This window comes from Mustela nivalis (genome assembly GCF_964662115.1).
Source record: "Mustela nivalis genome assembly, contig: HAP1_SCAFFOLD_2744, whole genome shotgun sequence".
Lineage (NCBI taxonomy): Eukaryota > Metazoa > Chordata > Mammalia > Carnivora > Mustelidae > Mustela > Mustela nivalis.
In genome coordinates, this window is record NW_028133921.1 from 12,588 (window position 1) to 22,580 (window position 9,993).

Below are 9,993 nucleotides of genomic sequence, written 5' to 3' on the forward strand. Positions count from 1 at the left end.
AGAGAGAGGGTGCATGAGCACATGTGCATGCACAAGCAGGGGTAGGGGAGCAAGGATGCTGGGGAGGGGTAGAAGGAGAGAGCATCTTAAGGAAACTCCATGCTGAGTGGGGAGCCCCACATGGGGCTTGATCTCATGACCCTGAGATCATCACCTGAGCCAAAATCAAGAGTCAGATGCTTAACCAACTGAGCCACCCAGCTGCTTCCATAAAGTAACTTTTAAAAAATCTCTAAGTCATTCTTGTATAGTGACCCATATTTTTTATTAAGTTTTTAATTTTAATTCCAGCATAGTTAGCATAGTGTGATATTAATTTCAGGTAGACAATACAGCGATTCAATAATTCTAAACATTACTTAGTGTTCATCATGGTAAGTGTACTGTTATAGGGACCTATACTGACATCTATTATAAGGTTTAGTTGAACTAGTATTTATTTGATTCTATTTATTTAAAATAAATAATAATAAAAAGGCCTAAAATTGATCATATTTTTAAGAACTATAAATCAGTAAACTAAATCATCATTATTCCAAAAAAATTTTTTTAAGATTTTATTTATTTTTTTGAGAGAAAGAGAGAGTGAGAAAGAGCATGAGAGCAGGGTGAGGGGCAGAAGGAGAAGCAGACTCCCCGTCGGGCAGGGAGTCCAGTGTGGGACTTGATCCTGGGCTCTAGGATCATGCCCTGAGCTGAAGGCAGACAATTAACCAACTGAACCACCTAGGTGCCCCTATTCTAAAACTTTTGTTAGATTTTTGGATTTTTGGCCTATGAGCCAATCAAAATAATTAAGGTATGTCCTCTAGAGATCCACTACATAGCACAGAGCCTATGGCTAACAATGTTATATTGCATCCTTAACATTCGTTGTGAGAGTAGACTTTTTTTTTTTAAGATTTTTATTTTTATTTGTCAGCGAGAAAGAGTGAGAGGTAGGCGGAGGGAGAAGCAGACTTCCTGAGCAGAGAGCCTGATGCGGGGCTCAATCCCAGGATCCTGAGATCATGACCTAAGCCCAGGGCAGACGCCTAAACGACTGAGCCTCCCAGGTGCCCCTGAAAGTAGATCTTATGTTAAGCATTATTATCACAAAAAATGATAATAATAATAAAGAGTTGGGAGGGGATGGATTTATTTATGGCCTTGATGATGATGATGGTTTCATGGCTGTATACTTATGGCCAAGTTCATTGAGTTGTATACAATAAGTATGTACAGCTTTGTACATGTCAATCATACCTCAATAAAGTGGTTTAAAACCAAATAAAATTAAAATTACCAAAAAAATTTAAGGTATCATGATAATATTAATAACTACCATGTATCAGATGCTTTGCCTAACAACTCCATGAGGAGGGTTTTATTAGTCATATGTTATAGATGAAGAAATTGAGTTCTTAGAAGTTGTTAATTGTTTGAAGCTACATGGCTAGTGACCATCTAGGTGGTCACGTTAGAACGAATTGCCTTTCCAGTCTAGCACACTGCTTCCCTCACTAAGGAATGTTGGAGAGAAGAATAAAACTGCAGGGTGTTTGTTAATAAAATAAGAGCCTAACAATCAAGCGTTCTGAAATAATCATTGAATCGTAAATTGTATAAATATGCTATAAAGTTGGGCAAAGAATTTCTTAGATTCCAAAATGTTCTTTAAAACCAGAGTTGACACAATTTGCAGTGTGCAAAATGAGCGGCTAATTCGAGGACCCTAAAAGAAATCTCAACATCAAACTCAATGAGCCAACACACCAACAAGAAATGAAGACAAGGCCGTAATTACTCAGTCAAAACTCAGGGAGAAACTGTGCTCTAAGGGACAGTGAGTGAAAATGTGAGAAGATCGTAGCTCTTCTTCAACAATGGAAAATTAGTTAAGGGTTTTAGTTTAAAGTATGAGGACAGCAAGGGAGCTGCAGCAAACATAGTTACATGACAAATACTAATGACCATCTCAATTCTCAAACCAAAAAATTCAGGTCAACCTGCAGGGCAAGCTGTCTCCAAATTCAACAACCTTTTCTGAGCTTCCCTGGTAAAGCCTACCTAAGTGAAGGAGGTCATCTGAGGTCTCATATAAGCACATAATTCAAAATAAAAAGAGGTTTGTCCAAAGAGTTGTATATTTTTAGACAAAGTCTCAGTAGGATTATATTTTCCCCAGCGGACAAGGCCACTTTTCTCCACTGGGGAATGTTAATCACGACACCACTAGAGTCAGTTGGCATCATCAAGCTCAGATTAGGAGTCTCCATGACAGATATCATTAATGCTAGTCAAGAGTTTTCCTCCAGCCTTTGCTAACAGAACCTTAATTTTGTTTGCCTTTTGTGTCTTTCAACAAGACTGAGTCCTTGTCTGGGCTCTGGAGATGACTGTTGATAAATAAATCAGACTTGGTCATCTTGTGAACCTTGTCAAATGACTGGCTTTGACATAGGCAAGAGATGCAGTTCTGGCCAACAGACTGCTAGAAGTTTCTGGTAGGATTTTTGTTCTTTCAGAAAGGATATAAGACAGGGGCATCCTCTGTTTCCAGGCTCTGGATGTTGTCATCTGTGTGTGATGCACAGAATTGTGGTAGCCATTTTAGGACTATGAAAGGAGCCAAATTAAGAGAATAAATCACCATATTGAGGATGGGAGAGTGGAGAGATGGGAAAATTCAGAGTCCTTGATAATCGTATTGAGCCACTGAACTTCGAAACTACGATTTACTGAAGTCTAACTACAGATTCTTTAACATGTGTATTATTACATGTCCTGTTATTGATGGCACTTTTAAAAAAAGATTTTATTTATTTATTTGAGAGAGAGACAGATAATGACAAGAGATAGTGAGAGAGAGCACAAGCAGGGAGGAGAGGGAGAACGGAGTCCCGCTAACCAGGGAGCCAGACCTGGGGCTCGATCCCAGGACCCTGGGATCATGACCTGAGCCAAAGGCTCCCCAAGGCATGCCCCAAAGGCATATAGATGCCTCCCCAATTCTAATGACCAATACCCTCCCCCATGGGCATCCTCTCTTAGCCCTTGTTGAATATTGATCTATTTGATTAGATGATACTTGTGGAATACATATATTTTGTGTGGATGGTCTTTCTACAGCCAACTGCTTCTTCTATGAGTAATTTTTTAACATTAACATTTTACATTTATTAATCCTACCTGCAAAGAGATAGCTTTTCATAAATGAGAAAATAATTTTTCGTGGAAGTTTAATTTAAATTTCAAATTAGGCCACAGAGTTTCTGGCACATAATTTTTCATCCCCTTCTACTGTTTTGGAAAAAAAAGTATTATAAATCACCTAAAACTGCAGGGTTGATGCTTAGCCTTGCTTAGTAACATAAAAGTGTCCATTTTTTTAAGCAATTTTACTGCAGCTTAAAGTTCCAATACCAGGCCACATGCCGCTGACTCTGCAAACCCACAGGCCTCTCCAGCTGGAATCATCCATCACATAGCAGAATTTTAAAGACCTGGACATATCCTCAAATGCATATACAGAGGCTTCATGGAATGGATGTATCCATCTCAGCACAGACATAAAAAATTTTAAATATAGCGATTTATTAGTTGACAGTAATAAAACCTAACACACACCATCAGTCTATCATACCACATTTATGAATCAGAAAATTAATAATTTTATTTATTAAGATTAAGATTTAATAATTAAGATTTTATTTTTTTATTTGATACAGAGAGAGAGAGAGGGCACAAGCGGGGGGAGCAGGCTTGGTCCCAGGACCCTAGGATCATGACCTGAGCCGAAGGCAGCCGCTTAACCAACTGAGCTACCCAGATGTCCCAATCAGGATTTTATCTAATAAGAAAGATAGTGCATACCAATGATGAATTTCATTACCATAGAGAAGTCATAAAGTCATAAGGATGTTATATCATGAGGACATTTAGTTACAAGGGAAAGAACCCCAAGTCAATCTAGATTCAGGAAAAAAACAGCAGGGAAATGTATTGGTTCACGTAACTGAAAAGTCTACATCAGTTCTAGATTCGGGCACCTCTGGAGCCAGAGGCTGAACGCTGTCATCAGGAATCGGCCTTGTTCCTTGTCTTGGCCTCACTGTCCTTTACACCGACTTTCCTGTCAGGCTACTTTCCTTTAGTGGACTTCCCCCCACCCCCACTGGACACACAGCCTCCAAACTCCAGCTCTACCAAACGAAAAACTCTATTTTCCAGTATTTCCAACTACTGTCCTGTATTTGAGTTTCATTAGCATGTCTTGAGTCACTTATTTTTTTCTGGAACCAATCACTGAGGCCAGTGGGATACCATATTCTGAGAACTAGAGAACTCGGGTTAAAAATCCGCTGATCCATATAGAAATCCGGATTCTCCGATAGAAGAAAGGAAAAGCAACGCTGGGCAAGCACAAACAGCAGATGTCTAGGCACAGGCTTTCCAGGAACTCGACTGTCTCTGTGACACATCCTGGTGAGTGACCCACAACTGACACGCTGCACAACGCAGGCGACACCGCGGATGCGGGTTGCGCGTACATGGACCGCGCCCCGCAGTGGCGCTTGGGTTTCCCCCTCACTAGGGGACAGGGAGTATGGCTCAAGCCCAGACGTCAGCCTGGGAAACGACTTTTCAGAGCCCAGTTCTATCCCAATGGGTTTGTTAAATAAGCCACTACGAGGAGTCCAGTTCTGTCATTGCATCATCTGCTTAAGGCGTAGAGGTCACCCTCCCGGAACCCAATGCGCTCATGTCTCAGCCGCATTTCATACTCGAGGACAGTGGGCACCAGGGTATGAATTAAGTTGCTTTTGAGGATAATATCATAGATGGGGTTTCTCCATGTGGAGGAGCATGATTTAAAGCAGTGAAGCGGGCCTCGAGGCCTTTGCAAGCTGATCATACACACGACTACTGACCCTTTAAGTAATAACCAGTGTTTTTGGACATGTAGCGCAACATCGTGGCGATTAGTGTACTTACTTTTTTCTTTTCTCTCTTAAAAATTGCTCGATGAGGGGCGCCTGGGTGGCTCAGTGGGTTAAGGCCTCTGTCTTCGGCTCAGGACATGATCTCGGGATTTGGGGATCTAGCCAAGGGTTGGGCTCTCTGCTGGGCAGGGAGCCTGCTTCCCTCTCTCTCTCTACCTGCCTCTCTGCCTACTTGTGATCTCTCTGTCAAATAAATAAAATTAAAAAAAAATTTTAAAAATTGCTCAATGAAACTTTTTCGGTTTCCTATTCATAACTATTTGCATGTTTCAGCGTTATTCCCCCTGAGGGCTTTTGCTTCCTGAAACTTCAGAATTTGCTGGTCAGGGCTGCTGCTATTTAACTCCAGTTCCAATCTCACCTGCGGCAACATTATGAAATCTGGTCGGTACTGGCTTACTTCCTTACGTGGGCATCGTAGGGCTTTAGCAGGTGGATGGTAGGTGTTCAGGAAACACTGAACCATTCTTTACTGGAGTCATTTTGTTCATGCTTTTTCTCAAAAAGGAACAGTAAATACTATGAAGAAAGTAAAGCGAAGAAATTTATGTAAATAAAATTGGAAACTAGTAGGAGGTTTCAAGGGAGCTACTTTTAGATTAGGTGAACACAGAACATCATGCTTAGGTGATAAAAGTGAACTGAGACATCAGAGACACAAAAGAGGAAGCAATACAAAGATATTACTATTCCACGCAGAAGGAACAGCAAGTGCAAAGGCCCTCAGACAAGAATGAATCTGGGTCTTTAAAGAACAGAAAGGCTGGGTGTGACAGACATACAGTGGGTGATAGAGGGAGAAATGAGAGAGAGGATGTCTGAGAAAGAGATGAGGGCACATCATGACACAAGCAGGGACTCCCACAGACAGTGGTTCACCATCTCTTCTCTTTTCTGTAAAGTGAATTTCTTGCCCAGGGGCACTCTCATGATGAGACAGAAGGTATTCTAAGCCCAAGGATGTTAGTGTTGGCCAAGGTATAACAGGCAAGGAAAGCAGATCCTCATTTAGAATAAGTGCCCATTTCCTTGGAAACGAATCAAGCTCCCCCCAAAATGGAAGAAGTCCAATGAAATGAACTTGCTGCCGTGAGGCTGCTGGTCTTAGATGTGTGTTTTGTGTTGGCTTTCCCCAGAAGCCAACACTGAGACAAGGATTTATGCTCAGGAGATGATCCCCTATAAGCACTAGCTGCTTTGCTCTAATCTTGGATTTTAGGTCTAATCCACAAGATTCATTTGCAAAGCTTGTCCCAAAATGTTCACAAAATTTCTTTTTCTTTTTTTTTTTTTTTTTAAATTTATTTGAAAGAGAGAGAGAGCACCAGGGAGGGACAGAAGAGAGAGAGAGAGAGAATCTCAAGCAGACTCCCTGCTGAGTGGGGAGCCCGATGCAGGGCTCGATCTCATGGCCCTGAGATCATGACCTGAGCCAAAACCAAGAGCCGGACACTCAACTGACTGAGCTACCCAGGTATCCCTCCTTTTGTTTTTTTAAGATTTTTTTTTTTAAGAGAGCACAGCAAGAGTGGGGGGGGGGGGTCAAAAGGAGAGGGAGAGAATCCCAAGTAAACTCCCGACTGAGGGCAGAGCTCATGCTCTGACCTGAGCCGAAACTGACTGTCGGACGCTCAACCTCCTGAGCCATCCTGGGGTCTGGTCACGCCAAGTTTCAATGTTGCTCTTTTCGAGTCTTTGACCATAGCCAGTGATTGGTTATAGAGCTGGAGTCAGATCATGTTTCCTTCAAGTCAGAGTACACGAAAAAAGGCACGCTTGAAAACCTGCCTACTGAGACTTGCTTCTACTTTCCTTCAAGGTAACTGCTAACAGGGCTGTGGTGCATGAGCGCGTGCTTGCCGCTGGTAGTGAATATTGTTCAGCAACACCCATAAGCCAGGCTTGTCTTTCCGCATTCTCACTTAATTAGCGGACAACCCTCCACAGGAGCGAGGGGACAGATTGGGAGCAGCAGGGTGTGGGATCAGAGTGGTTTAAAGGACAGAGTGGGGGGAAATCTGCTCCCACCAGATGTGCCATCATGCCCTGCTCTCTCACCACCTAGGAGGTGACACAGTGCTATCGGAAATGGCCAACTCCATGAGTAGGTGGATCTGACAATACACGGTGTCCCATTTTCTCCAAGACACAGAGCAAATGGAAGCTGTTTCTCAAAGGGAAAACAGTCAACTTCCTGAAGGGGGTCACGGCCTTGCTCCAATATCCTGTGGGCTTCCATTGTGACTCTGTGGACAGACTTGTTTCTGACTTCAGTAAGCCTCCCGATCATCCAGATACTGTGAGAGCTAAACAGAGCTGCTTGGACGAGGACCTGGGCCACCGAGAGAGATGATTTCTGCAGTGCCAGGTTTTCAGGTCACCTAGTAAATAAATAAGTACAAGACACCCGTGTGATATATGCTGTTTCTAAAATCCAGGGCACCACAAAGTACCATGCCTTTCTTAGTTGTAGCTATCTCTCCTTAACCCTGGAGGGGCTATCTTAGTAAGTGCTGGACCACTGAATTCCTGAGAATGTCACCAAGGAGTCAAGACCCTATATTGCTGTGACACTCAGATTCATCTTTTGGCATCTATGTGTCTTACCAAGGCATTAGGATATCTGGTGTTTCCCGCTCCGCATCAACACAGTAGACTGCTGTAACGTCCTATGGTTCAGTGAGGCATTCCGTGTCCTTGTGTAGCAAGCAGCTGGAGCAGACATCTGTGGGACAGGCTGAGAAAGCTATCTCTGTCCCTGCCATTAAAAGGAAACCGCTGGGGCGCGTGGGTGGCTCAGTGGGTTAAAGCTCAGGTCGTGATTACCAGGGTCCTGGGATAGAGCCCTGCATTGGGTTCTCTGCTTGGCAGGAGCCTGCTTCCCCCTCTCTCTGCCTGCCTCTCTGCCTACTTGTGATCTCTGTCAAATCAATCAATCAGTCAATAAATCTTAAAAAAAAAAAAAAAGGAAACTGCTGCTGATGGACCCTACAATCCTAAGTGGATAAAAATGCAGTGGTCAGACCAATAGTTACCTCTCAAACGCCATAGGCTGCATGAAGCTGATCCAATAAAGAGACCATTTCAGGGACAGCAGCTACAGTTTGGATTGCCAAGATTAGTTTTACTGTAGAGTCCAGGGTCATTCTCCAAGACCTAGCAATCTCACTGGTCAAATAAAAGTACACTGTCCGTTTGGAGGTCTGACAGCAATGATCCATGCATCTTTCTACCTGCTGATGGTTGTACTAACCTTGGTAATTACCCCCAAACAGATACTGCTTTTTCACGTATTATTCTGTTAGGGAAGGAACACTGTAGCGGCTTCTCCTTAGCCTTTCACCACAGAACACTTACTCTTCAGGGCAGAACTTAATGGGGAGGTTGTGCAAAGGATGTCCATCCCATCGACACTGAAGGACTGAGGAAATAAACCATAGGATGGGCTGAGAGGAATAGAGTCCATGTTCCAGTGAGATGAGGGGCCCATCTGCCTCCCCCAGTCTCTATTCTGAGCAGTGGGCCGTAGGGTTCTCAGTCTCCCATAAAGTTGGTACTAACTTGGAGCAAATATTCACTGATCCTGGAAACTGTAGAGATTTCTCTATTCCAAGTATACATCACCTGAAGAAGTAGCTGGTTCGAAGATTCATGGTGCATATACCTACTATTAGAGCACAGCCCTAAGTCAAGAGTTCTGGTCCTGAGAATTCGCTCAGGTCCAGGAGTTAAGAGAGAAACTGTGATCTTATAGCTTGATTCAAGTGTTCATTGCCTTGTTTACAAAAAAAAAAAAAAAAAAAAAAAGTTGGGGGGTCGGTGGTGGTGCCTGGGTGGCTCAGTTAAAGTGTCTGCCTTTGGCTCAAGTCATTTTAGGGTCCTAGGATCGAGTCCCATGTCAAGTTCCCTCTCCCTCTGCACCCCTGCCCCACCCTGCTCATACGTTCTCTCACTCTCTCTCAAATAAATAATCTTAAAAGAAAATCAGGTTAAGACCTCAGCTAGAGGCCTGGTGCTCTCATTCCTAAGGGCCCTAAGATGACTTAGCCACAGCCAGAGATTGCTGCAGCTCAGACCATTTCCTAACGCTCACCTCTTTCTACCCTCTCCCTCCCCATTTTCTTCTAACAGGTAAACCTCCAGCATGTCTGACCCCAAAAGTGAAGCAGCCAGGACAGAACTTCTAAATGCTCACAAGGGTGATCTCTTCCTAATGTCATTAGAAAGCAATTTTGGGCCCTGACAGAAAAGTTAGTGAAGTGGTGGATGGACAGAGCGTAGGAAACCCCAGTCTAGCAGCGGCCAGATTTTAGTGCTCGGTTCTGCTCTTCGTTAATCAATCAACAAGCTGTCCACCAGAGCACAATGAATAATACAGTGATCTCCTGAGAGCACCAAATTTAACCTAATCCAGCTAATAAGGGAGACACAGCAGTGAGGCCATGAGCAAACTTCTGTGTCTTATGATCGAGAATGCTTTAGAACAATGTTTGGTGTCTTGATTTCTTTAACTCAGTAGTTCACAACCTTGGCTGCAGATGAATTCATCCGGTAGGGAACAGAGTGGGGAGCTTTAAAAAACATTGTGCTGGGATCCTACCTCAGAGATACTTAGTAACTTGGACCTTTTTATTAAAAACAAACAAACAAAACACCCCAGGTAACCCTATTGTGTAGTCATTGATATACTAGCTTCTTCCAGATGTCCCTTATATTAATAGTCAGTTTGCTCTCTTAATTCTCATCTAAGAAATGTGAAGAGGTTAGCAAAGTTATATAGATGCCCTGAGTTTTACCCAATGTCTTGAGTTGAGATTTGGGAATTGAAGTTCATTTTTTCCTGTAAGTTATCCAGTGCTCTTGAAAGCAACCATCTGGTTCCATAATCCCAGCATTTTTTCCCCATCACCGTTAAGTTGTTTTATGGGGCTGCTAACAAGTATCCAAAGGCCATCTTCTGTATCTTTGGGGTAAAGATACAGATGTCGTGAAAAGAAGGGCCATCTGT